The 27,876-nt window shown below is 41.2% G+C and overlaps 2 long non-coding RNA genes across 3 annotated transcripts in view; both read left to right on the plus strand.

Annotated features, from left to right (window-relative positions):
- Window positions 1-27,876, plus strand: part of LOC131909476 (uncharacterized) — a 224,323-nt gene that overhangs the window by 81,009 nt on the left and 115,438 nt on the right. The gene's annotated exons all lie outside the window — the stretch shown is intronic.
- Window positions 10,471-18,108, plus strand: LOC131909477 (uncharacterized). The gene is made up of 2 exons (XR_009378862.1): window positions 10,471-10,565; window positions 17,767-18,108. It is a non-coding gene; the product is annotated as an uncharacterized LOC131909477 (long non-coding RNA).

Raw genomic sequence — 27,876 nt, forward strand, 5'->3', positions numbered from 1 at the left:
GAAGGCATTGGATCTCTAGGGACTGGAGTAATAGATGGTTGTGAGCCACCATGTAGGTACTGGGAATCAAACCAGGTCTTCTGGAGGGCAGCCAGTGCTCTGAAGCACTAAGCCACCTCTCTAGGAAAAAATTCAACTCTTTGCAGTAATTGCTGGTAAAAATCACTTGATAGATTATCCCCCCAAAAATACAATAGTTGATTTGTTTCTTAATGGATTTTTTTCTTGAAGCAATGTTGCTGATGTATTTTTTCTAGAATTAAAAAATATTTCAACAAAATTTTCAAGCAGGCTGCTCAAAAATTATTATAAAGAATTTTCTTCTTTTGCCCATCCACAGCATTTTAGTAGTGTCTACACTGTTGTTACTAATAGTGGGTATTACTGCCTTCTTTCTTCAGTGACTGTTAATTCCAGCCAGCACAGGTTTCCATCTTGCAATTTTTTTTACAACCTCCCTTCTCTTTTACATGTCAATTTCCATCCATTAATTTTTTACTAATTTTTATTGTTTTATTTGATTTGTATTTTCTTAGGTGGTTGGTTTTTCTAAATTAAGTTTTATCCTCTCCCTTAATGCATGCTTTTAAGGGATAAATTTTTTTCCAGTTTTACCCTATCTACACTCAACCTGTTTTAAAGTGAACACTTGATATCATTCAGTTTTATATCTTTTAATTGTATTAAATCTATTTTGACTCAATGTGCTTAATGCCTCTTCCCATTTATTCAAAATCTTAAATTTTAAATTTTTGTTACAATAGTCCATATAAATTTTCCACATTTTTTAGAGCTTATGCTTCTACTCATCATTATTATGCATGTTTTTTTAATATATTTTCAAATTGGTCATCGACGGTAAGCAATACAATTGGATTTTATGTGATGATCAATACCTTGCATTTTTTCTGTAGTCATAACTTATCCATGTGTCTTCAACCTGTTTTCTCTGCCATAACAATGTACTACACAGTGGCTGACTTAGACACAACAGCTCCCATCTCAAGAGGATCAGGAGTCCAATTTGAAGACGCTGTAGATTTCATGACTGTATATGTCCACTTCCTCACTGAAGGTGACTTTTGCTGTGTCACCCCCCCCCGAAAGCCCCACTTTCTAATGTCATCACACTGGATCAACTTTTTTTTTTAATACTTGAGCTTTCTCTATTGAATATTAAACCATCTGAAAAGAGGACTGACGCTTTTTGTCTCTTCTCAAGCCTTATTTCATAATTGCTGTTATTATGACTTATGGCTCAGTACAATGGCAATAAAAGTGATGAAAATGAACCTTTCTCTTTCCCTGAGTGTAATGGAAGACCTTCTAAGGTTTTTTCCCTAGTGCTTAATGTTCTCTCAAATTTCCTTTCAAAGTGTGTGGCTCATGGGGTGTCTGTCTGTGAGAACTACAGAGAGTATGGAACCCAGTGCGATCTTTTCCAGGCTGCCTCACACCCTGGATGTAATTTTGGTTCAGCAATTGTGTGTGCCTGTATGCATTTAGAAAAAGTTTACATGTTTGTTCAAAGCTGCATAAAAAAATTGGATCCTCAAACCACATCTTGACGTCAAATCATAAAGAGTTTGCTGTGTGGTAAAGCCCACTCTGTGCGAGTAACTCAGCAACTTTGGTGGCTTTTCATTTTTTTATTTTTTTATTTTTATTTTTTTTTGTTTTTCGAGACAGGGTTTCTCTGTGTAGCTTTGCACCTTTCCTGGATCTCATTCTGTAGACCAGGCTGGCCTCGAACTCACAGAGATCCACCTGGCTCTGCCTCCCGAGTGCTGGGATTAAAGGTGTGCACCACCACTGCTGTTTGGTGGCTTTTTAAAGTCATCTGCCCTTCTGCCTTCTCAACTCTATTGTGTATTTCTGAGCTGATGGAACACAGGAATCCATCTATGAATTTCTTCTTGGAAAAACAAAGAATAAAGGAAAACAACTTTCTCTAGAATCAGTATAATATTGTCCAAATAGCATATTTTCATTGCTCTCAAAACAAAATATAGATTAACACAAAGAAAGAAAGAAAGAAGACTCACTCATCACTTTTTACCACAGAGAAAACTCCCTGTGAAGCTTGGCATCCCATGTCTCCGTGTATATAGTAGAGGCATGTGTCATAAGCCATCTGATTTTTATCAGCCCGGTGCAATGAAGTACCCAGGACTTTACTGGTGAGCTGTGTCTCCAACTGGATGCCTACCAAGGCCAACATGACTGTGGTTAAAGTGTCTGGGGTGGGGAGCTGTGTATTTCTAATTCTTTAGGAGATACACCCAATCCTTGGATGTTCCCTCAATCATTGTTGTCTTAACTCATTTATTATCAAATTAAAATTAAGTCTTGGCAGAGCAGTGTAAGCCTATAATCCCAGGACTGGGAGACAGAGACAAGAGAATCACCAGTTTGAGGCCATTCTGGGCTACACAGCAAGACCTTGTTCCAAAAATAGAAAACAAACAAACAGGAAAACAATCAAGCAAATAATCAAATAAACAAAACTTATTCAGAACCACAAGTGGAGAAACCTGGAGATAAATCCTATATTAAGATTTTTCTAAGGGGGTTTAGAGAAGGGGGGGAGGGAAGAGAACAAATTAGAACAAACTAAAATGATATATTATCCATGAAAGTGCCACAATAAATCTATTACTTTGTATACTCACCTAAAGATTAGTTTAAAGAGTTTTTTTTTTCTAGCAATAGACATAGACATGAACCAGAGGAAAAAAATCCTTGCTTGATGATAACCCAAAGGAAAAAGTATAGAGAAAAATTATCTCACAAACTGGGAGTCTAATGGTCTCCTTTCCTCACCACAATGGACGGCATTAGTAAACAAAGTAAGGAGAATGTCAGAGCCCTAGAAGATGCTCTTTCTTTTTTGGAGGTAGGAGGAAAAGCACTTGGCTTTTTAGTATTTTGTATTTTGCCACCCCAGTTTCTTAAGAGGTTCCCTCAGATATTTGTTTTCTTTTGCCAACTATCTCCCACAAAAACATGATGAACCACAGCTGTAGCCTTGGCTGTCCTTGACATGAAGCATTCTGTTGACTACTGATGTTGAGACAGGCCAACCTATCAGACTGAGCAGGCTCTCAGCAAGGGCTCCATCCAAGAATCCAGGCTCCCCTGTGACTAAGAAAAGCAAGAAAAGAATGTTTCTCAGGAAGGATTTTATGTTAATCTCTTCATCATTTATGATGGTGTTAAAGACATGAAGTTTACAATAAACTGAACCAAGAGTAATTTCTTGGTGCTCCTTAGTAGTTACAGCACAAAGCCCATGCTCACTCACTCTGTCTTGTTTCCACCCATCCTCCACCCCATCAGGGCTCTACATTCACTGTCCCAGGAAGTTGGCTAAGTAGTGGTCTCTACATGGTAACCACAGCTTCCCCAGCTCAAGGGCTCCCTGCTTCAATCTTCTCTTTTTCATGATGTGGACTTGCCTCTTGAATGATATGAGCCCTCAAAATAGAAGATATACATCTGTTTCTTCCTTAGAGAAGGTGGGAGTGAGTGAGTCAGTTAAGTCTGTGAATGGTATGCATTACTTCTACAAGGGAAGCTAGAAAATACAGTTTCCTTATGTGTCTACAAGGAAAATAATGGGTTCTGATGCTGGCGAAGATGAAGACATTTCTGAAGTACCTGTGGAAAGACAAGAGCCTTCATCAGTTCACTGAAGTGCAGTGGCCTCTTTGGTCCCTGTCATTCCCCTTCAGTCCTCCTGTGAGTCTGCCTCTTAACCTATATATATACCTAGGGGGAAATGTGGTCTCTCTCAAGAACTAGGTGGTATTCAGAGAAGAGTGCTTCCCCTTGCTGAGTCCCTGTATACCTGGTGGATGTCACTGAGGACCTTCATGATGGCAGTTGCTACTAGAGACTCATTCCTTGCCCTTGGCACACTTACGTGATTTCTTTGGCTTGTTAAGACATGAATAGAAATGAAGGCAGTAGAGACTATGGTGTGGGCCATTTGTACTGCCACACTTAACAGTGTGCCAACTTTGTGGTGTAAAAATGTGCTGTTAGTCCTTTCAAGGCTGCTTCTGCAATTTTCTTTAAAACACTGCCAACTCCAGGCAAGCTCTTGGCTGTGTGTCAGTGATGTAACTTAGTAGGCCGTCTTGACTGTTGGAATTCCTGGCCCTTGGCCACTCCCCCAACTACATGACCACACATGCGCTGTCCAGTAGCCAGGCAGGAGGCTTGGTCATCCCAGGGCCTTACGTCCTTATGTCCTACATAATCCGTGTGCTGCATGATCTTGTTATTTGCACGCAGCATGATCACGCAATCTATGCGCATGTGTGACGTAGCTATGTGAGCCCATATGCGCATGTGTGGGGAATCCATAAAAAGAGGGTCACAGACTCCTCCCCACTTCTTCCTCTTCTTCCTCCCTCTCCCTGCACGAGCTCCATAGGCCTAAGCACATCTTTCCTTAATAAACTCTTATAGTGGGTTTTGTCGTACCTCGTAGCTCTTCTCGCATGGTAAACGGCACCGCTTAATGAATAACACTGCACAGTATAAAACTAACATTGACGCCTTTTTCTGTCCTACTAAATCAAATTCAATGCTTTTTAACCATCTCAGCTTCCTAGATTTCTCCTCATGGAGCTACAGAATCAAATCTTAATGCTTCTTAATGAAGACTTGAAATCAGGCGGAAGTTTTAACATTGGTAATCACTGACAGTCTGTTCAGGCCAATAGACTTGTTATTGACACATGGATGCACAGTGCATCTGCTTTTCCTTTTGTCAGTGAGGCATTTGAGAACCCTGGCTTATTTCAACTTCTGTACCTAAAGACAGCCTCACTTTTCACTAGACCCCTTAGATAGCTTTCAGGTGAGGATGGAATAAGGAAATGTGTCAAATAAAAGAATGAGAGAATGCAAGCCTTTTGCACCATTGTTTCTCTCCCTCTGCCCCCCCCCCCCGTCAGAAACCTTCTCCTAAGAGGTCAGGATGGTGGGTTTAAAGTGACTGATATATGCACGGCTGTCATGATGGCTCAGCTGAATCTCCCCAGACTCGGGGTGCCTAGGGCTTACCATCACCACCAAGTAACTACAGAAAGCTCCCTTGGTTTGCACAGGCTTGGCTAGTGTTACATTGTTGGCAACAGTCTTAACAGGCAAGAGTTAAGGCAGACAGCTTGTTTTATGATTTATAAATTCCCAAGTGCCACCATTAGCATTAGATGATAAAATTGAGGCGTTTGTTTGTACAGCCTTGACAGGAAGATACATGAACTTGGGGACTCAGGTGGACATTGTTCAGCATGGTCACCATCACTCGGACATCATCAACAGGAACTATCAGAAACCTCCCAAGACCGAGTGTCCCAGCGGCTTTGGCAGACAGCAGCTGCCAGTTCTTCTGGGTGGACCTGAGCCTGGAAGCTCTCCCCACCAAATCTTCACAGAGTGGAAAAAGGCAAGTTCAGAGAATTGTATTGATGCCTGTCAGATGTGTGTGTCAGGGTGAAGGTGATCATATTAGACACAAACTCTCCAGTGTTGAGCTGCAAATGCCTGGGTTTTGCTCTTCCTGCCAGTAGCTAGAGGAGTTGGAGAGAAAACAACTTATAAATTCTTTATGGTCCTGAAACCAAAGCAACTTACAGACTAGATTTTCAAACCACACTGTTTTAAAAGTTCCAGGGGACATGAAGGTAAATAGTTTGAAGGATAGGGGGAGCATTATTTCTTTCTTCCCCTGGAAACATTACACAGATTGAATTGACCCCTAGTTAATTCCTGGGATTACAAGACACGGGAGACAACTCTGCACCAGAACGCTTGTTTCAGACTGGTGCTCCCCGACCCCGCCCTCTTCGGTTTTACTATTTTTTCCCTGAGGAAACATTTGGAAGCACGACTTTGAAAACAGGTTCCTTTCCCTTCTCAGCTCAGTGGTGTTGCGTATATGAGCATCTTCTCCGGAATATCCCTGGAGGATGAGTGCAGACTGTTGAAGGCAAGCATGCAGTGAGCCATCTCTGCTGAACAGGGTCAGGGAAACAGTATACATCAGCTCACAGAGGATGCTCTGGGGAGATTAAAGCATTGTTGAAAGGATGAGTGAGATGACCTAAAGCCCTTTCTGCTCTTAAAATATCTGGTTCATTATTTGCAAATGAATGCATTATAATTTTGTTTGTTTTTGAGACAGAGCTTCATATTATCCTCTAGCTGGCCTGGAACTCACTATGAAGCCCAAACCAGCTTTAAACTTGTGGCAATCTTTCCCCCTCAGTCTCCTGGGTGCTGGGATTATAGGTGTGAACAGAAAACCACAACTGGTCAAAATCCAGAGGACAACAGATCACTGGGGTGTAAAGAAGATGAACTCATGCATTGCTTTATTTACGGATGTGGAGAGAGGTGCTGTGTCAAATGCCTGGAGTAGTTCCCCATTGATATCATGTTCACAATCCTGTAAGTGGTGGGGCAGTTGGGATTTCAGCTTCCTGACTCTTTTCTGGACACACGTTTTTTGATTGAGATTTGGAGATCATTCACACTTTTTCGATAGGGTACAGTGGTGTCAGTGAAGACTGGAAAAGGACAGGGGCAGAGTGTGACGAAAGCCATGTGTGTAGAGATCGCGGAAGAAAAATAAGATGTCAACATCTTCAATTACTCTTAGTTCTTCAACTTTCAAATATGCTAAACGAGAGGACCCTTTCTCCTGATGCTTTCTTGTTTCTAAGACACAATATCACGCCAAGCAGAATATGTGTTGGTTGTTGATTAAACCACTAGTTTCCATTGCTTGGCAATAATTCTCCCGAGCCTCACCCACCATGGTGTAGGCCAATTCCAGGACTGTAGTGGGACCACACATATGCTTGGTGCCCATACAGGGAGGGTGACCCTGGAGAGGGCAACTAGGCAGTGCCTTCTACCTTGGCTTTCTGTTGTGCTCTGGGTGTCTTGGATGCTTTGTTATGCTGCCTTACTCATAAGGAACCATTAGATAATTAATTCAGCACCCTCCTTTAGTCTACTAGAAGTCAAGTTTCTCAGGCTCACCTCTAAAATAGCAGCTAATGGCAGAATTCCTTAAAGGGGGAAGGGAGGCTTGTCTTTCTCCTTGCCCAGGCTCTTGCCAAGGGTCAGATGCAGACAGCAAGATGCTGAGTTTGTGGATACAGTTTACTCCAGATATTACTAACAAAAGTCCAGTTTTGAACAAGCAGCTAGCTAACGTTTGTTAGAATGTGACCCAAATGAGGCTTGTGACCCTCGTGTGATTGTCTTGTTAGTGTATTGTAGGTGCCGTTAACCGTCAGTGTCCAATCAGTGCATGTGGTGTGCCTACCGTAAAGGAGGCTGTGTCTGTACAGAACACACTGGTAATCTAGAAGGTAAACAGACAAGATTATGTAGTGAGCTACCTTTCAAGAATAATAATAAAAAAGATTATTTATGACAAGACTTTATAGTGCTGAGTTTAGAAGATAGTTCTGGCACAGATGAAGGAATGATCAACTCTGTTGTATGAGGTCTGTGGCAGCTCTAGAGAGTTGGTGACATTGGCACTGTATGGAGCACCACGGGCAGAGAAAACAAGACTAGACAATGCTCATGTCTGGCTGCATGCCATGTTTGGAAATAGACTTATTATAACGTGTGCCCCCTAGCCTTCCTTTACAGTGTTTGTCCATGGTCTTCTACCTCCATCATTCATTACATCATTCATTTCTGCTCTGATCAACAGGCAAATTTTGTTATCAATAAAGTATTAGGAATTATTCTAGTCCACTCTATATGATCTAGTAGTAGTAAGTGATGGAAACCAAGTCACTGCTTTCCTGAAGTCTATATTCTAGTAAAGAGACACAGAGAATAAATGACCATAGTAAGAGATTATGAAAGTGTTGAAAACCAACATAGGGTAGGGAACACAGCACAACTGAGAGACTGTTTTAAATTAGGGTCGTCAGGAAGAAAGGGCAGTTGGGAAGTTGGCTCAGTCAGTAAAGTGTCTCCTATACACACGGGAAGACCTGAGTTCGGATTCTCAGCATCCACATAAGAAGTGGAGGCATGGCAGCATGCATCTGTACTCCCAGCCCTGGTGGGGCATGGGGACAGATGAATCTCTGAAGATCTTTAGCTAGCCAGCCTAGCTGAACCGATGAGCTCCTAGTTCCATGAGAGCTTCTGTCTCCAAAAGCAAGGTGGAGAGTGATTGAAAAACAATACCCAAAGTTGAACTCTGGCCTCCACACGTGCATGCACACACACACACACACACACACACACACACACACACACACACACAAACACACAAACAAATAAATGAAAAAAATCTGCATGTGGTTATTTGACAAGCCTGAGTAAAATGTGAATAAACTCCTGTGTCATGTGACTGTAGTCTTCTTCAAAGCCCTCATACATAACCCTGTATCTTAGTATCTTAGTTAGAGTTTCTAGTGCTGTGAACAGACACCATGACCACAGCAAGTCTTATAAAGGAAAACATTTAATGGGGGCTGGCTTACAGTTCAGAAGTTTAGTACATTATCATCATGGTGAGAAGTATGGCAGCATGCAAGCAGATATGGTACTGGAGAAACAGCTGAGCGTTCTATACCCAGATCCTTAGAAAGCAAGAAGAGAGAGTGATACTGGACCTGGTTTGAACTTCTGAAATCTCAAAGCCCACCCTCTGTTACACACTTCCTCCGACAAAGCTGCACCTACAACAAGGCCACACCTCCAACAATGCCACACTCCCTATGAGTCTAGGGGGGCCATTTTCTTTCAAACCACCACACCTTGCTAGGCTTGCAGAAGCATGGGGGTTGGCATTTCCCAGTTGCTCTGTGGGGTGAATTCCAGGAAATTGGTACCCTGAGCCTCTTAGACCAGAGCGAAGTTATGCTTGGATCTATCGCCTTGGCTGTTCTATCTGGGGTCCCATATCTCAGTGGCAGACAGGGAATTGAGCTGAAGAAGGGCAACCCAGGCAGCTGTGGGTGGAAGACTCTGCTTCTTTGGTTCCCAAAGAGACAACTTCGTATTTTAAAAGGGAGATTGCTGCTGAGCCTGCTGGAGACTATCTGTCCCTGCTGAATAACTGAATAACGAAGGCAAACAAGGAATGACTTTTGATGCTCTTTGGGGTGTTGCAAGAGATTTCTATTAATTCAATTTTTCGGTGAAGTGCTTCAAGTTGTCAGTTTGCCTCTGACTGTAGTAAGATGAGAACACCATTGACAGTTGTGTAAGAGGTATTATTTATAGTGTGTGTGTGTGTCTGTGTGTGTGTGTGTGTGTGTGTGTGTGTGTATGTGTATGTTTCTTCTTGTAGCTGCTGCAGCATGCTGCAAAAAGCCTATTCAACAGAGTCAAAGCCTTGAGTTTCGAAGCCTGTGGCATATAAAATATTTTATAGCTGAATTTTATTACATTCAAACTTCACAGAGATATTTATAAACCTGATTGCCTTCTGATATGAAATGATGCCTAGAAAGGTATTTCTGGCTTCATAGAACTGAAGCCTTTATTTTTTTCATTGTCTGGAACACTAAAAAGCTGTTGGATGCTAAAATTCAAAGTTATTTCTCAAATATATTTCTGTAGGGATCACTGGGACTTTTACAAATTCCTAAAAACCTCTACACCTTACTTCTTACTCTCCTGTTTTCTTCTTTGGGAGAACATGCACAGGGATCCTAGTGACAGGAAGGTGGAGTCGGCCTGTGCTGTGCTCATGGTCTCAGTAAGAAGAGAGACTCTATTTACAGAGGAGACACAGACAGAAAATGGAAAAAATACGGTGTCATAGATAGATAGTCCTACCCAACATGGCATTTCCCTAGCTTTCACAAGGACACACATTTCTGAAATTAAATATTAAAAGCCCTAGTAAGAGAATCTTCTACAATGCCGACCATGGAAACTGGGGCCATTTCTCATATCATTCACTCATAATTGATTACATGTTATTGAATTCTTACTTTGTCTCAGGCCCTGTTCTGGGGGCAGCTGATCACCAAAGCAAAGGTGGGTTTATCAAGGAGGGTCCAGAGGGTCAAGCAAAGAATAGGCACAGATCTTACTTGCCCACAGGTGGAGAACGTTCCAAATTAGGCCACAGGACTGAGACTTCAGGGGAAACATCTAGAAGGGCATGTGGGAGGAGGCCACCCCTGAATTCATTCTTTCCAGGGTTGGTAAGAGATAGGCAGAGCAGATTAAGGTTGCTATTTGTTTGCATTGCTTGGACGGGCAGCAGGAACGATATATACACAACCTGAGATCAGAAAGGAATGTGTTTATTAAGGAACTTCTTAAAAATGAAGAACTCAGCATAAGCATCTACTTCCCAGGGGAGGCAGCTGTGTGTGCTGATCTCGTATCCCTTAAGAACCCAATAATCTGGTTATCTCCTCCTGCTTGTGGTTACCATGGTAACAGACCTACGGTTTACATGGTGCTTATGATGCATTGCTTTCTCATGTTAAACTATTCAATCTTGACAATGTTCTGGTGAGATGAGATTTACTACTGCTGTTACATTACAGGTAAACAACTGTGTCAGAGGTATTAGAGGACCTGCTGGAGGCCACCTATCACACTTGAAAGGAACCTTTTCAGTTCACATTCTGAACTGGCCTATTAATAGCACCACAGGTCCTTAATAGTTTATTTTTGTTGACTAATTAAACATATCTTCATTCTACACTGTAAATGTGTTTGTATACATCATATACTTACTTAGTGCAAGCTCACTGAACATTTACCATATGCCAGGCAGGCACCACCATTCTAGGTTCTAGGGATACAACAGTGAACAAAAGAGATAACTTCAGAGGATGATAAATGTTATTTTAAAAAATCAATATAGGCCTGCAGAGAGGGCTCAGTGGTTAAGAGCACTTGTTATACTTGTTATTCTTGCAAAGGACCGAAATTTAGCTCCTGGCACCTGCATCTTGGCTCATAACCATCCATAACTCCAGTTACAGGGGATTTGAAACCCTTTTCTGATCTTCTCAGGCAACAGGCACACACATGGTATATATACATACATAAAGGAAAAACACTCACACATGTGTGTGTATGATAATAAATCTTAAAAAATTAAAAATCATCACAATGTGAGCATGACTAGAGGTAGGTATTCCATTTTAGATTATTGATTATATATTCATTAATTATTTTCTAGATTTATTTATTATATGTGTATGACTGTTTGCCTGTGGGGATAATGATGATGATAAAAATACTCAAGAAGCCCTATTTGTTAGAAGGAGGTCATCATTTAAGCATATTCTAAGGCCACACTGAAGTGACAGAGCTTAGGACAGAGCTCTTGGTGGAGCGTAATGGCTCAAGAAGAGCAGGAGTTGCTCTACTGCTCCAACCTCAGCCATCTGAATATCTCTGTCAATCAGCTGAATGTAACCTGTAAGTCTTGAAGCTGGGCTTGCATGGATTAATGCATAGAGAAATCATTACAGGACACATTCAACAGAGCTCCCAGAAGAGTTTCCCTGGGCTATGAGGTGAGTCGTTTCCATGACAGTTAGCCTTTGAGACTAGCACAGGCATATGGAACCTCTTCTACTGATTATTCTTTAGGCTTTAGGGAAAAAAGAACTAGCTTTGGACAACGGGTATCTTCATACAGATGCTCCTTAATTTTTGAGGACTTACATCCTTGATAAACTCATGAGTTTAAAACATTGCAAGGTAAAAATCATATTTCATATTCCTAACCTACCTATCCTACTGAACCTTATAACTTATCATGGTCTGCCTCGGATGCATTCAGAACAACTATGTAAGACTAAAGGATTTATCTAACACAAATCCTGCTTTATAATAAAGTTTTGGCTACCACTTGTGATTGCTGAATGCTATGTTGAAAGTGAGAAGAATGGCTGTCCTACATCAGAACAAGATCACAATTCCAATTCAAATCACTACCTCTAAGTAATGCCTGCACTAAAGGTCATCACATAGAAAAATATAGACATTATGTAAAACCGCTGTAAGCTGGAGGTGGCCTGACTTTACTTCATGATTTTATTTTATTGTTATTTATTTGTGATGTGGAAATAGTAGTTGCTGTCTTCGACTCTTTAACAAGATATGATTTGATTTTCTTTAACACTAACAATTTGCTGTCTCAGGGCATGTGCCTAGGAATTTGGGGCTTGATGGAAATGGCTTCAGTAGCAACCCAATCGCTCTGGCTCTCCAGGGTTCACAAATAAGACTCAGCAGAGTAAGTGTTTCATTTGTAATAGCAGCCTGCCCTTGAGTGATTCTGGGTTTACCTGGTGTTTGTAGTCCTCCAAGGAAAGGACGTGAGTTGGGTTCTGATATGAATACTTGGGTATGGCCACATTTAAGTCAGATATGAGCTGGGAGGCTTTTTATTCCCCTAGGTAGAGGTATATTAATAAGAAAACTCTAGCTTATATTCTAGTTCCTGTTTTAATCACCAATGCAGCACCAAAGTCCACATCTGAGTCAGTATCCTTATGAGGAGCTGTGACTGTAACAGACACTGACAGACTTACAGATGTGTTGATGGATAAAGTAGGGGTGTGATCAACATTATATGCTAGACAGGCTCAATAAAGCTGAAACTTAGCTAATGGCATGGGAATTGAACAGTAGCATTTTAAGGAATATTAAATACAATATAGAACTGCTAGGCCCATCAAATGAGCCCAGAGGGGCCACAGTAGTCCAGGATACTCACATATCACTAGGGAGGGGAGCACTGCTTTGGAACATCAGACAGCCTAATGGCAATGCTGTGTTAACTGTGTAGGCTTCTTATCTCACAGGTAGAATGGGTGCATATATTTCTGATGTCATTAGGAAGAGAGAAGCCACGACTTACTGAGCCCAAGGACTTATGGTGAATTGCTTCTTCGATACTAGTTACAAGGCCTGGCTTACAGACAAGAGTGACTAGGAAGAAAACCTAGGACCTCCTCAGAGCTCTTTTTCCCTTTCCTCAAGTTTTCAGACTAAATCGGACAGTGAAATAGTTCCAACTGATATTTTAGAGAAAATTACAAGCTGCACTTGTATAAACCAGCTTGTGTCAGCGGAGTTCTACCTAAATCTCCTGACCTGTCCCCTCACATCTTCAAGAAAAGGAAAGGAAGGAAAGAAACAGAAAGATCCTTCTCTGGCTGGTGTGAGATGGGGCAAGATCTGGGTCCATGCCCCAGTAGTTAGGAGACTAAGCTTCGGAAGAAAATTTATCCTGCAGTAGAGGTTTCCTTTGAGTCCTTTTTTTCTTTAATGGCTGAGACTTTGTCTTTGAAGGTGAGACCTAGGAAGCCTTGTCAGCCAGCTTTTCTTACTTGTTGATCCCAGTCCTTGTCATTTCTAAGTGTCAGACACACTAGATTAATGACCTTCCCCTTCCTCCAAACCAGTTTAAAGTGACAAATCCCTTCAACAAAGCTGACCAAATTGGAGGTTGGATCTAAATCGTAAGCTAGTTGGCAATTAAATCCTTCACAGATAATCACCACCATTAACAAATGTTTCAGTCCAATGGTCCACAAGGCAATGCAGCCTCACCCTCATCACTTCAGATAAGGAGCAAAAAGGAGGAGATGTTCTTGCTATTCCTGGATGTAGGGCTACGAGCTATTCCAAGAATGTTCTAGCCACCTTTGGTTTGAAACGATATGATACAACTGCTATTCTTGGCCCAGGAATCCACCCTGTTGCAATGTGGTATAGTTTTTCTGGTGACATAAAAACATAAGAATCTCAAGAACACTTTTGAACAATTTGTCTTGGATTTGTATTTCATTGAAAAAGTCAAAGCTTATCTATGCTAATATGCTAGAGGAACATTCTAGTCCTGAAGTCGGTGTATGGAATGAGACAGCCTAGCATGTGAATTCAGGTCCTCAGGTATTAACTGTGTTAATTCAGGCAAGTTCTCCCAGCATCCTATAACCTGGGGTTTGACTTTGGTAAAATAGGCATACAAACAGTACCTTCTTTATAAGGTTTTATAGAATTTATAAATATCCAGTTAACAGTGGCTGTGTAAAAGGAGACTACATTGAATGGTGAATGCACCAAGTATTCATGAGAATTAATGAAATTGTGTTGTTTCCTTCCATTTGAGTATAATGAAGCAAAAGATGATTCAGGGTTGGGGGTGAGGAGAAAGGAATGATTGAATTCTTTCATTTGGAAAAAAATACATAATTTTCAGTTGAAAAAAAAATTTTATGAATTTGCTTGAAAGAGTCAATGTGAGCCAACTTAACTGAATGTCTGTTCCCTCAGGTTGGACAGTGAGAGATGCCACACAGAGCTCCACTGTGTCCAGGTTGGGTAATGGCCATATGATACTCCCAGACATACCTTCCCAAGCCACGTAACACAGGGCCATGCCAAGCACAGAAAGTGTGTATATTTCTTTTTCCTGTTATTACACATTCCTCACTGACTCCAGCGTAGAATGAGTGTTTGAATAACTTAGGTTTGGGGACAGAATCTAGTGAGACAAACTTTCAGCAAATCTCTTAATAAGAGAGCGTGAAAGAAGAAAAAAGAGAGAAGAGAAGTAGGAAGGGATGGGTGAAGAGAAGAGGGAGGGGAATAGATAGAGTAGAGAGAGCTATGTCACAATCGTGTATTTTCTCTCCTTTGACTAGCAGTTTTGGAAATCGACTCTGGGCAAGCATTTCCAGTGACAGTGCACCCTGTAAAGCAGCGTGACCGTCTCGGGGTGGGTAACTGTGAATATGGGTTTGGAGACCTGAGGGAACCATTGATCCTAGGGTTAAGATTCAATAAGGAGTATTAACTTAAAATATTTGGAACATTGTTTGAGAAAACTATTTGATTATGTTGAGGTTAGTTGTGTGAAAAAAGTCATATTTTGTAGAAACATGACTTGATATTTTTTAGTGAAGTCCATATAGAAAAAGTAAGATGTCACTGAAACTTTTGAGGGCAAAATCATCATGATTTGGTGGGAAGAAAGAACAGAGTCAAGCCCTGTTAAGGAAACTAGAGTTGGTAGAGGTATGAAATCCACACAGACGACAGTCTGGAAAGTAAAGAGGCCAGGGTGGACTTCTTTTGACTTTTGGGTGGTCTTTTGCTGGTTTATTTTGTGGTTTTGTGTGTTTCTTTTTGTTATTCTGTTTGTTTATTAAAGAGAAAAAGAACAAAAAGTTTGATGGGTAGGGGGATAAGGAGGACCTGGGAGGAAAAAATAGGATCAAAATATATTGTATGACATTTTTTTTTCAATAAAAAAGTGTGAGATAGAGTGAGAGGAAGAGGTTTGATAGCAGGGAGAGAGAGAGAGAGAGAGAGAGAGAGAGAGAGAGAGAGAGAGAGAGAGAGAGAGAGAGAGAGATGATCAGGGTGGAAAGTAGGGGCTTTAAAATAGAAATCAGGAGCCACAGAGATAAGTGTGGGAAACAAAGATGTTCCTGTGAAGGGCTGAGTGTGTGGAATCTAGGGGTTGATGGAAGAGTTGAACAAGGTGTAGGAGTGGACCTGCACAGGGTTCTTCTTGGTTAACATCTTCTTTTAAAAATTGTATCTCAGGCTGGAGAGATGAATCGATGATGAACACCACTGGCTGCCCTTGCAGAGGTGCAGGGTTCAATCCCCAGCACCTACATGGTGGCTCACTACCCTCTATAATTCCAGTTCCAAGATATCCAATGTCCTCTTCTTTTTTTTTTTTTTTTGGTTTTTCGAGACAGGGTTTCTCTGTGTAGCTTTGCGCCTTTCCTGGAACTCGCTTTGGAGACCAGGCTGGCCTCGAACTCACAGAGATCCGCCTGGCTCTGCCTCCCGAGTGCTGGGATTAAAGGCGTGCGCCACCACCGCCCGGCCCAATGTCCTCTTCTGGCTCTGCAGCTACCGGGTGCACAAATGGTTCACAAGACATACTTGCAAGCAAAACACCCATACAGTTAACATAAAAATAAAAATTAAAACAACCATATCTATTGAAGATGCACAGCATGATGCCTTAATACATATAGTGAAACGATGGTTACAGTTCAATAAGTTGTCCTATCTATCATTAAGCTTTTGAGGTACGATCTCTTTGTGTTTCCTCTCATTCAATTTGTAGTACATAATACAATTAACTCTAGTCCTCACATTGCACACAGATGTCTGAATATGTTCATCCTTTGTCTCTGCACATTTGTACCTTTGACTTATTTTCCCCATTCCTCCTCTCCCTACTCCCTGTAATCAATGTAATGGTGTCACAGTTGTGCTTCTATATATCATTTTTTCTTTTAAATTCCATAGACAGGCAAGATCATGCATTATATTTCCTTCTGTGTCTTATGCAACTTAGCATGATCTCCTCCAAGTTACTCCACATTGCTTCAAATGACAGTCTCTTCTTCCTTCAAAAGACTAAATAATATTCCATTGTGTAGATATACCACAATCTGTTTATCTGTTCATCTGTGGGTGGGCACTTAGGTACTTTCAATGTCTTAGCTATTATGCAGATTGTCCCAAGGAACATGGGAGAACAGGGCATTGATTTCATTTCCTTTGCATATGTAGTTTTTCCATTTTTAACATCCTAAGATTGACTCAATCATGGTATTTGCTAAAACCAGATGGCACTCTGGAAAATAAATAACTGAAGGAGAGTTGAATGCAAACAGTGATGCTTGATCTTGTGAATGGAAACCATAAGAGTCCATTGATGGTGTGGAAAACTTTTACCTCAGTCTGAAGCAACTCCTCCAGGGATTGTCCTCTAGGGAGGAGTGTCACCAGAGCTTTGTGAGCAGCTTTAGACAGACAGAACTGTGGACAGAAACTGCAGCAGATCATATGAATTGTCCTCTAGGACCAGAGAAGGTGGAGAAGCATGGAGGGTCCATCTTTGCATTCTCATAGACATAAGAACTCTCTGTGCACCTGACATTACATTGATTTCTGCTATAAGGATTTCTTCTTTGATTCCAAGGGCCTTTGCTTGGAGTTGAAGAAAGAGAAAAAAGAGGGAAGACTACTTGTGTGATTTTTTTTCAACCTCTCTTTACAGCCTGAAGTGTAACTGAGCCACACAGAAGAAATATATTTAATTTGGTTGAAGTGAGGAGGATGCCTGAGACATGGAGCCTCAGCAAGCATTTGTGAATGACCAGATGCTTCTTGCCACAGGGAACATCTCATGTCTGCTTCTTGGCTTCCCTTAGGAACATCCACTAAACCACACATCCCAAAATACATCCAACTGTTTTCCTTTAATTATCCACCATATGAAAACACAGCAACATTAAGCACAACTCAATGGAAATGGAAACTTTCAGATTGCTTCTTCCTCAGGAGCAGTGTCTCTTAGCAATGTTCACCCCAAATCCCCTCACTCTTGCTGATTTCTAGAAGGAAAGGGCTAAAGAAACAATTCCCACTGTGTCTCAAAACCTAAAGTCCAAACAGAGACAAACAAGTCCTTCCATCCCAGTTTATTACTGGCGGGAAAGAGGCAGTGGTGTGGAGGTGCTGAAGACAGACTGCTGTGGGTTTAATTGCTGGCTCTGCCTCAAGTTATGTGCTGAGGGCCAGACACTCAAGTACTTAATAAATACCACCTATTATTATTATTATTGTTGGAAGCCATTTCCAGTATTGATGAGTGCTTAAGAAATATGTATTTTTCTTATTAGATTCAAAAGCTGTAAAATGTCTCTGCTCCAAGTGTAATATATGTTCTGGCTTTCTCTGCAGTTCCTTCTGGGACCCAGAACCTTCCCTTCTGACCATCCTACTTCATTCTCCCCACTCTGGATTGATTTGGACTTCTCTATAAAGTAGTTTCATGGTCCCAGCCACCTGCAGACCAAGCAGTAAGGAGCTCTTATTTGGTTTGGCTATTTATTTGACACCAGCTTACCGCTGGTGGACACCCCTGAGCGTCTACAGAGAGATATCTTTCCAAGACAACAAATTTCCAATGACATGTTTGGTACCTTGAATTCATTAGGCCTGCTTCAACAGAAAAAGATGTTTTTACTGCTTATTTCAAAGAGCAGTGGTATTCCAAAAAATTAAATTTCTATCAATTTTTAACACCAGGTTTTCATTTTAGATTTAGATTTAAGAGCCTTTGCCTTCTGAAGAAAGCTGCTGCTCCAATCTTTCCTGTAGACTACTGCCTTACCTCAGGTACACTCAGTGTACCACAGTGGGATCATGGAGGTTGACATCTTTTTCTCTGTCCCCAGAAAACCTAGTGATAATATGTGTGGCTAGACATAGGTTTCTTAAGGTATCATCTCAGGGCAGATGTATAGTTACTTGTAAAACATATTTTTTGTAAGTCTCATATGGCAAAAAGATGAAATTTGCTTGTAGTGCTGGATTTCCTTTCCTTAGCTTTTTAGCCAGTTTCCTTTCCCAATAATTTTAAATAATTTACATCATGTTCTACTTTCAAGACCTTGACCCATCCTTAACTTTCAAAACAAACAAGTCAAGAAACAAATGCTCCTGTCCATCCCTTCCTTCTTTAATTATGTGGTCGCTATTAATGGCAGAGACTATTTTTAGGAAATTTTAAAAAAATCAAAATACTCACATAGTTGTGTTCACAAAAGGAGTACTTCCCTGGCAGGCCTTGGTTTCTCTGAACTTACCTGCCCTGCAAGCCCCAAAGCGGGGCCACATGGACTGATGCAGTAACAAGCAGAACTGCCTATCCCTGCTTGGCGCTCTTGTTTGAGGAGCGGCCACGGCACAAGAGACACTCTTTTCTCTCCCACTAAGGACCCATGAAAAGCTTTGGATGTCATTCCCATCCTCCCAACATAGATCTCCAGATGTTCTGTCTCCTTCCTTTCCTCCCTATTCACCATGATGAGACAGCACCACCGTCTTATCTAACTCTATTCACCTCTGTATTTAACTCTTCTCTGTGTTCTTGATTTAGATGAAACATGTACTGGACACAGGAGTTGGGAATAAGAAGGGAAGTCATCAGCCGGGAACTTTAAAAGATTGGTGAAAGGAGAACTTTGGGAAGTTTATTATCACTCAGAAATACAAAAGCAGAAATGAACCTCCACTCTCAACTGGGGAAACATACTCATATACTTACCTGCTCTCTGTTTTTTCCCTGTCTTTTCTGTCATCCACAGGAACCCAGGCTTATGGCTGGCAAACTGCCTCATCTCTGATCTCTCCATTTTGTCTCCTTTGCTGGGGTGTGCCTCAGTCCATTTCTGCTTCTATAACAAAGTACAAAAGCTTGAGCATTTATTAACAGCAGGAATTTTTTATCATGATTCTGGAAGCTGAAAGTCAAAGACTAAGGCCATGGTAGATGCAGGTTCTGCGGAGAGCACAGGATCTGCTTCTAAGGGGGTGTCTTGTTGCTGCACCCTGCAGACAGGAGCACATGTCAGGGCAGAACAAAGGGAAAGGCAGTGAGACACAAGTTAGTCCCAGAGTCCTTAGCGAAGAGTCTATTGCATTTGAGAACATACTGAATCAGCCTCCAAAGGACTCACCTCTTATTATGACCACTTTGGTAGCTAGGTTTCAGCTATAGGTTTTGAGGAGTCCCATTCAAGCCACAGCAGGTGCCTGCTAAGTCTCTGACACATGATTATTTCTTAAGGATTAGGGTTCCAATTTCTTCTTTTGATGTTTGTCCTGTGGAATCATTTATTTTCAAATACTTCAGATTTTTGCTAATTTTATTGTGGCTTTTTACATTCTAGATTATGTGACAGTTTGAAAAGGTAAGCACACTATCCAGTAGTACCAGCACACAGATTTGAAAAGTATTTTACTAAGTTCAGTCATATCAAAGGGACAATTTCCATTGGTTAATAGTGATTAAATAGTAGTAATTTCATCTAGGTCAATATAAAAGAAAAATCATACTATGGAATATTATGTGGTCACTATCTTTAGTGACCACATCATTTAGTTCAGTATGTAAGGTTCAAAATCAAATTTTCAGTGTGCTTTTGAATAGATGCACACACACACACACACACACACACACACACACACACACACACACACCTCAGATCATCTGCAGTTATCTTTAGGTGACAGAACTTTTTAGTAACATAGAGATGGGTTATAATGTCACAGAAATGACTGTTAAGTGTCATTTTTCCAATTACAATGAACTGTTTCATCTTATCTTCAACCTCAAAAGACATCCAACTTAATGAGTTCTCAAACTTTCAAAACAAATGCAAGGCTGAGGATGGTGGCACACGCCTTCAATCCCAGCACTAGGGAGGCAGAGGCAGATAGATCTCTGTGAGAGACCCCATCTCAAAAGAAATAATAATGATAGAAAATTGACCACTAACAACAAAAACAAGTACAAGGTCACTAGCTGCAGCACACAAGAGAGTGGACTCTGCTTCCAGTCTGGGCAGCACACTAGAGCTGACCCTGTTGATACAGATGAGCTAGCCCTGAAGGTGTGAGAGCAACAGGTGACCCCCACCCTTCCATGCAGTGGCATGGATGAGGGAAAGATGCCCTTCCCCACCTATCCCTTGCTACCTACAGCAGGTGAGAAAGGTAGCCCTGGGGTCACAAGTGTGAGAGAACTAGTCCCGCCCCTCAACAGCTGCAGCACACAGGAGAGCAGGCCCTGCAACCCACCTAGACAGCACACTAGAGCTGACCCTGTTGTCCCAGGCGCAGATGAGCCAACCCTGAAGGCATGAGAGCAGGAGAGCTGACCCTTCACCGCTTTTTTTTTTTCACCCTTCCCTACAGCAATTGGGAGACAGGGCCCCACACCTCACCTGGGCAAAACAGTGGTGCTGGTCCTGGCGGTGTGGGTGCAAGTGAGCCAGCCCCAAGTGTGGGAACCCACAAAGATTCCAACTTGTTTGACTCAAGGTCAGAGAGTCAGAGTTTATGTTGCTCTCCAAGGCTGCATAATAGACTGCAAAGGCATGGTTACCGGGTATCTTACATTTCAAGGCCTGATCACAAGATGCTTTGCTGTGGGACATGGTTGCCACCAAGTGTTTTGAAGGTCTACACTTAGTTGTACATTGTGTTTGATCTTAAATGGGGGAGGTCCTTTGTCTCTCCCTTTGCTAGTGTATAAAAGGCCCATTAGAAATAAACTTGAAGTGGCTGGGTATTGACCCAGGGCCCTCCTGAAGCTATCTTGTGTCTCTTTCTCTTTCTTCATCTATCTCTCTCTCTAGCATTCCTCAATTCCACACTCCCCTCTTCAAAGGACCCTTCAATAGGTCGGGGCTGAACCCCACCACTGGTCCCTCAACACCCAAGGGCATGAGAGCAGGAGAACTGGCCCCTATCCTTGCTGCCTGCTTCAGTGGGTGAGCTAGCTGAGACAGTGCTGGAGAGCTTACCCCAGTGGTGACGCTGAGGGAAAGCTGGCAGGCTGACCAGCCCAGATACCACCCAGGCCCAGAACCAGGGCTATGAGTTGGCCCACCCCAACATCCACCTCATCCATGAACTGTTGGAGCAGATGAAGGGGATGAACCTACATATCCAAAACAACAGAATCTGCACAACACAGGACAACAACAAGATATCCAAGAGGAGCCCCAGTGAGGGCCCATTGTCTGTGGCATAGCCGAAGCCAGAGGCCTCTAGCCAGAACAATGATTCCTGGCAATGAATACTTACAAGTAAAGATGAATGGACTAAAGGGTACACTGTGTGACTCAACAGGGCACACTGCAGCATCCACGGCAAGATTCTCTCTCTCTCTCTGTCTCTCTCTGTCTCTCTGTCTCTCTGTCTCTCTCTCTGTCTCTCTCTCTGTCTCTCTCTCTCTCTCTCTCTCTCTCTCTCTCTCTCTCTCTCTCTCTGTGTGTGTGTGTGTGTGTGTGTGTGTGTGTGTGTGTGTGTGTGTGTTTGGTTTGATTTCTTTGTTTTGTTTTTCTTTTAATTTTTTTTTTGAGAGGAGGTTACAAGGGCAGAGGCCCGATTCGAGGAGATGGAGAAATAAGTAAGATGGGAATGCATGATGTGAAATCCACAAAGAATCAATAAAAGTTAAAAAAAAAAAAAAAAGCAAGTGCAATGGAAACACTGTAACATGTGGACTGTCTGGAGAAATTTACTAGTATGTCTGAGCAGGGGGATGTCAGAGATCTCCAAGGGCTTGAGGTCAAACAACCTGTGGTGATTTGAAAGAAAATAGCCTCCAAAGGCAGTGGGACTAACAGGAGGTGCGGCCTTGTTGGAATAGATGTGGTCTTGTTGGAGGAAGTGTATCACTGTGGAGGCGGGCTTTGAGTTCTCATATACTCTCAAGATACTGCCCAGTATCCCAGACCACTTCCTGTTGCCTGCCTATCAAGATGTAGAACTCTCAGCTCCAGCATCATGACTGCCTGTGTGCTGCCTTGTTTTACCGTGATGATAATGGACTAAACCTTTGAAACTGTAAGGGGGCCACCCCAATTAAATGCTTTCCTTTGTAAGACTTGCTGTGGTCATGGTGTCTCTTCATAGCCATAGGAACTCTAAGACACAGCCCCGAGGAAGCGTTCTTACTTCATCCTCCACAATGCTCAGGGACACTGAAACAGAGAATGTTGCGATCTTAAACACAGAGGCCCATGGGGATGTTGCTAGACAGTGATCTGCCTACACTAGTCTAAAAGTTGGTGAAGCACACCTACAGAGAAAGCTGAAGTTATTTCCCCCATTTGATACTCGAAGGGAATACACCAAGAACCTCGTTCCCAGCCTTCACTGATGAGAAACATTAATGACAAAGAGGAAAGAAAGCCAACAAGGGCATTCCCTACCCAGAAGGTGTTCAGTTGATAACCCGCTCTAGATTTGTAGAGTTTCTCCTTCCAAATGCTTTTGAAAGAGCCAAGAACCACATTGACCTTGGGTGCCTTATGCCATTTGATTAAGATATCTACATTTACTTTCTTTAGATTGCCTGCCTCACCCAGGACTGGGAAACTCACTTGTAAATAGTATTTTGACAACAAGCAATTCTGGATCCAAACACCATAATCATCATTTTACAATATTGTTTAGGTATGTTTCTCAGAAAACACCACAAAGTATTTAAATTATCCAATTAAGATTTCTCAGACTACTTTTATTAGAAAGACAGAATTGGCAAAATATTTTTTTCAATTGACTCTCTCTATGTGTTTCTGAGCTGGAAACGTAAATGCTTTTGGACCCTGGGATGCTAGAAGTCTAGAAGAGATTCAAAATAATGCTGAGTTTACAATCTGAGAAGAAAGTGCCAACTCAGTTTCTCTCCAGAGGGAGAGTAAGAGCTGTCACGGCTGACATTTTGGCACACTGAGAGCTAACAGTCGGGTTTCTTTCTTGGAGGGAGATTTTTTTCACACTGGTGCAGGTTTAGAGAAAAATAATATTTATTTTCAATTTGCTTGGCTTAAGGTTTCCTTCCTTTCCTCTCAATCTTTAAACACACGGGTATAATTTTCTGCCCCTGCAATGGGGGCTGGGGCATGTAAGGACAAGGGGTTTGTATTAGATTTAAATGTGGTTTATTTGCTTAGTAGTTTAGAAAGTTGTGAGAGTGAGTCCAAGGTCATGGCTTTGACTCTCCCATGGAGCTTCAATTTTCCCCTTTGCGCCTTTGAAAGGGACACCAAGGAAATTGACAATTAGACAAATTTAATTTGATTGGAGAGCCAGAGACATTGCCTTAACGTTTTTGAAAACGAAAGATGCTGCCCTGAGTGTGACATGGTGATCAAAGAGAACTCTGTGGGCCAAGCACAGCTCAAGGATGCTTGGAGAAGTGCCAGAGGAGAAGGGTGAATGGAGCAAAAGGCAAAGGGCTTCATTGGCTGCCTACATCTTGCCTACGGTGATTGCTCTGGCCAGATCATGACAAACCCTTTCAGAACATGGCAGAACATGAATACCAGCTTGAGATCCACTATTCAGTTTTTATAAGGAAGACAGCTAGGAAAGAAGAACAGAAAGGAAGGAAATTCTGTAATAGGTGCCCAGTTATTGCTATAGTTTTTTTTTTTTTTTTAAGATTTATTTTTTTTTTTTAAAGATTTATTTATTTATGTATACAGTGTTCTATCTGCATGCATGCCTGCACGCCAGAAGAGGGCGCCAGATCACATTATAGATGGTTGTGAGCCACCATGTGGTTGCTGGGAATTGAACTCAGGACCTCTGGAAGAACAGGCAGTGCTCTTAACCTCTGAGCCATCTCTCCAGCCCCTATTGCTATAGTTTTGAAAAATAGCATGAAATATGCCTCTGGAGTTATAATCATATTGTATGTATGTCTGTCCATCTGGTTCTACTCTGCCTCTTTCCCAAGAAATTATATGTAATACAGAGTATGTATAGCTACACATTCAGTCAAAAGCAAGATACTCTAGACCACCTAAATATCCTTCATCCATGAGGACAAATTATGCATGTCCTAAATCTTGTCAAGAAGCACATTAGTATTAGTAATAGACACTAAAATTTAAAACTGAAACAAAACTCATATTACTATTTCATAACACTTGTCAAAAGCCATAGTTCTAATTTCATGAAGTTGGGGACAAGTAGAGATCACCAAGGGAGATATGAATTTTCTGGCTCCTTCTATGGGCTTTTTTTTTTTTTTGAGTTTTCCTCCCAGCATTTAGAACTTCCATTTGAACCAAGCCGTGGATTTATATTCCTCCAAGTGGCTTCACAGGAAACAGACTTGTCCATAATAAGCCATAATACCACTTGAGAAAGTTTATATGCTAGACTCAATTGTTTATTAATATAACACACATTCCCCCCCCCCCCCCAGGTCACCCTGGTGCCTGGGCTGTGCAAGGAAGATGGAAGGGAGGGATGAGTCATGATGCTTTCTAGGATATACAGTTACATATCTAAGATCTACATTTGGTCCATAAGAGTTACTGTATTTTCCAGTTGCCATTCGTAATCCCCTCCAGCCTACACCCCATGATGGGCTGTAGTGCTCTGGCGAGAGACACAAGATGAAAGATTTGTCTGAGAGGTCTACTTTCTATCTGAAGATTTTTCTTGAACATCTTAAACAGCATTGTTTTAGTCTAGTTTGAAACTTGAAATTTGTATCCTGTAGCACAGAACATGGACTCATGAACCCAAAGTACAAATGTGCTTTTTTTTTAAAAAAAAAAACATGATTTATTTATATTATATTATTATGTCTGAGTGTCTTCCTGCATCTACATATGTGTACCACATGTGTGATTGGTGCCTGAGGAGTTCAGAAGAGGATATGGGATCCCCTGGAGCTGGAGTTACAAGTTACTGTCAGCCGCCGTGTGGGTGATGGGACCTGAACCTGAGTCCTCTGCAAGAGAAGCAGATGCTCTTAACTGCTGATCCATCTCTCCATCCTGCACATGTGCTTTCTTAACGGTCTGATGTCTAGACAGTATGTGCAGGTCTTGCATCAATGGCTTACAAAAGCACCAACAGTGCTGTATGTCTTACTGGTTACAAAGATGAAAGTGAAGTGTTGGAAGTCAAGAGTATTTACAGGGTATCCTTGAAAATGCCTAATTAATATGCATACAGAGTAAGACTGTGGTTGGGGGCTGAGGAGAGGGTAGGAGAAACAGTCAAAGCTATGAAATTGTAGTTATTTCATGTAATTACAAATGAGGAATAAAATCAATACTGTATATACTAGGAAATCTACTAAGATAATAGATTTTATGTGTTTTTACTAAAAATAAAATGAGAAACTATATGAGATAATAGATATGCTAATTAGTGTGATTGCAATAATAAGTTCACTGTATATGATCTGTTTATATATCATATTTATGTTATATCTATATGTTTATAAGACTAAATTAGTAGATATGAAAATATTAGATAGAATATCTAATCATCAAGGGGACACTAGGCACTATTGACCAGAAATGACTAGAAATTGATATCCCCAGAAAGAACCAATTACAAGATCATTATACTTGTTCCCATCTCCTAGTGAAACAGTTTATCTGTGAAGAGGCATTAAGAGTGAGGGATCATTGTAATGGATCCACTCATTACTTAAGAAAAACATATACATAAAGAGAAGCATATAACAATGTACTTTTAATGAATTACCTTTTTTAGAAAGTATTCCTTTAAGATAAGTCTCAAACTATTTTTTTTTGTTTTGTTTTGATACAGGATTTCTCTTTGTAGCCTTGACTGTCCTGGAACTTACTTTGTAGACCAGGCTGGTCTCTGAACTCTCAGAGATGGACCTGCCTCTGCCTTTTGAGTGTTGGGATTAAAGGCATGCGCCACCACTGCCTGGCTCAAACTATTTTTTTATTTGACAGTCATCATGGGAATCAATTAAATGTAGCTGATATGTTATCTATAGGAGTCCTTCTGAGTGCTATCAAAGAGACTTTAGGTATAATACTTTGAATCAATTATTCGTTTTATGGAGTGTGGGTTTTGGGTTTTTTTTTTTTTTGGTGTTATTGTTGATTTTGGAAACAGGGTACACTGTGAAGCCTAGGCTCTCCTGGAATTCACTTTGTAGCCTACACTGGCTTCAAACATCCAATCCTCCTTATTCAGCTCCCTAAGGGCTGGGTGGCATGCTTAGCTTTTTAGGATTTAATTTGTGAAGAATGGTCTTATAGATACCATGTTTGTCTCAGCATGTTGAAAGTATCATGTATAATCTTAAGCTATAGGAGGGTGCAATGGACTCTGAACAAGGACAGCAAACTCAAAGTAGCCTAGAGCCACAGGAGGGGTCAGATGCACCTTGTGTGTGGTGTATTTCTTTAGAATCCTCACACATTTGAGAAGCTTCTTAGTGAGGTTGTCACAGTACTGAACACATCCCCAGGAGCAGAGCAGAACCTGCTCAGTCAGAGGAATCCATGAAAGACATTCTCCCTTCCCCATAGGACGCTTTGTGTGCATCATCTAGTTCTTACTCTAACTATTGGTTCTAGAAAGGCTGCTTGCCTCCCCCCGCACCCCAGAGAAATATTATTTAATGCTGTAACTAAAACTATGATTTCCTCTGGGAAGTGAGCTAGGAATTGGCTTGAAAACCCTCACCTGGATGTTTAAAAGTGATCTTTTATTTTTGTTTCCTTATTTTCCACCACCGGACAGAACAGGCAGTACACTCTGTTATGAATCCCAATAGAGATGAAATGCAGGCTGGAGCCAGAGCAGAAAAAGCTGGCTTGACATTCATATAATATTTGAATCAAGAACCCCAAGAATCATGAAACACAACACTACTGTAAGGCTTCTTGAAGAATCTGTACCCAGGCATTATTGACATGTATATATTCACATATCTGAAATGTGTTTTTCTGAAAAACAAACTTTATCAAGAGTTCAGAAAATGATCTCCAATTTGTACGAAGGAATTCAAGCGTCAAATTGGTACATTAGCCACACAGCATATGCGTCCAACTCCAGGACAGCATGTTCCATGAAACTCTCTGGAAAACAAAACAGCATTTTTAAAACTTTTTATTTATTTTTTTCTTGAAAACACCATTTTAGGGCAAAAGGCCACTGGATTGGACCTAGATAAGCAAATACTCCAATTAATAAAATTACTTTCTCAATATAATGTTTCTTGACCTATTTGTCCCCATCATTTTAAAAGAATGGAAGCCAGGATGTAAAAGCCAATGTAAACACCAGTCATCAATGGAGTTATTCAGGAGGAACTTCTGGTCACTTCTAAATGTGCAACATTTAAAAAAATTTACTTTGGTCTGCCTGTTAGGAGCCATTAAAAACTTTTTCATTCTTTCCTATTTATATAGACTCAAAGCTTATGAATAAACAACCTTTAAAAAATAAAGAGTATATTTAGTTAATGAACAGCTT

Source organism: Peromyscus eremicus, chromosome 4, assembly GCF_949786415.1.
Source record: "Peromyscus eremicus chromosome 4, PerEre_H2_v1, whole genome shotgun sequence".
Lineage (NCBI taxonomy): Eukaryota > Metazoa > Chordata > Mammalia > Rodentia > Cricetidae > Peromyscus > Peromyscus eremicus.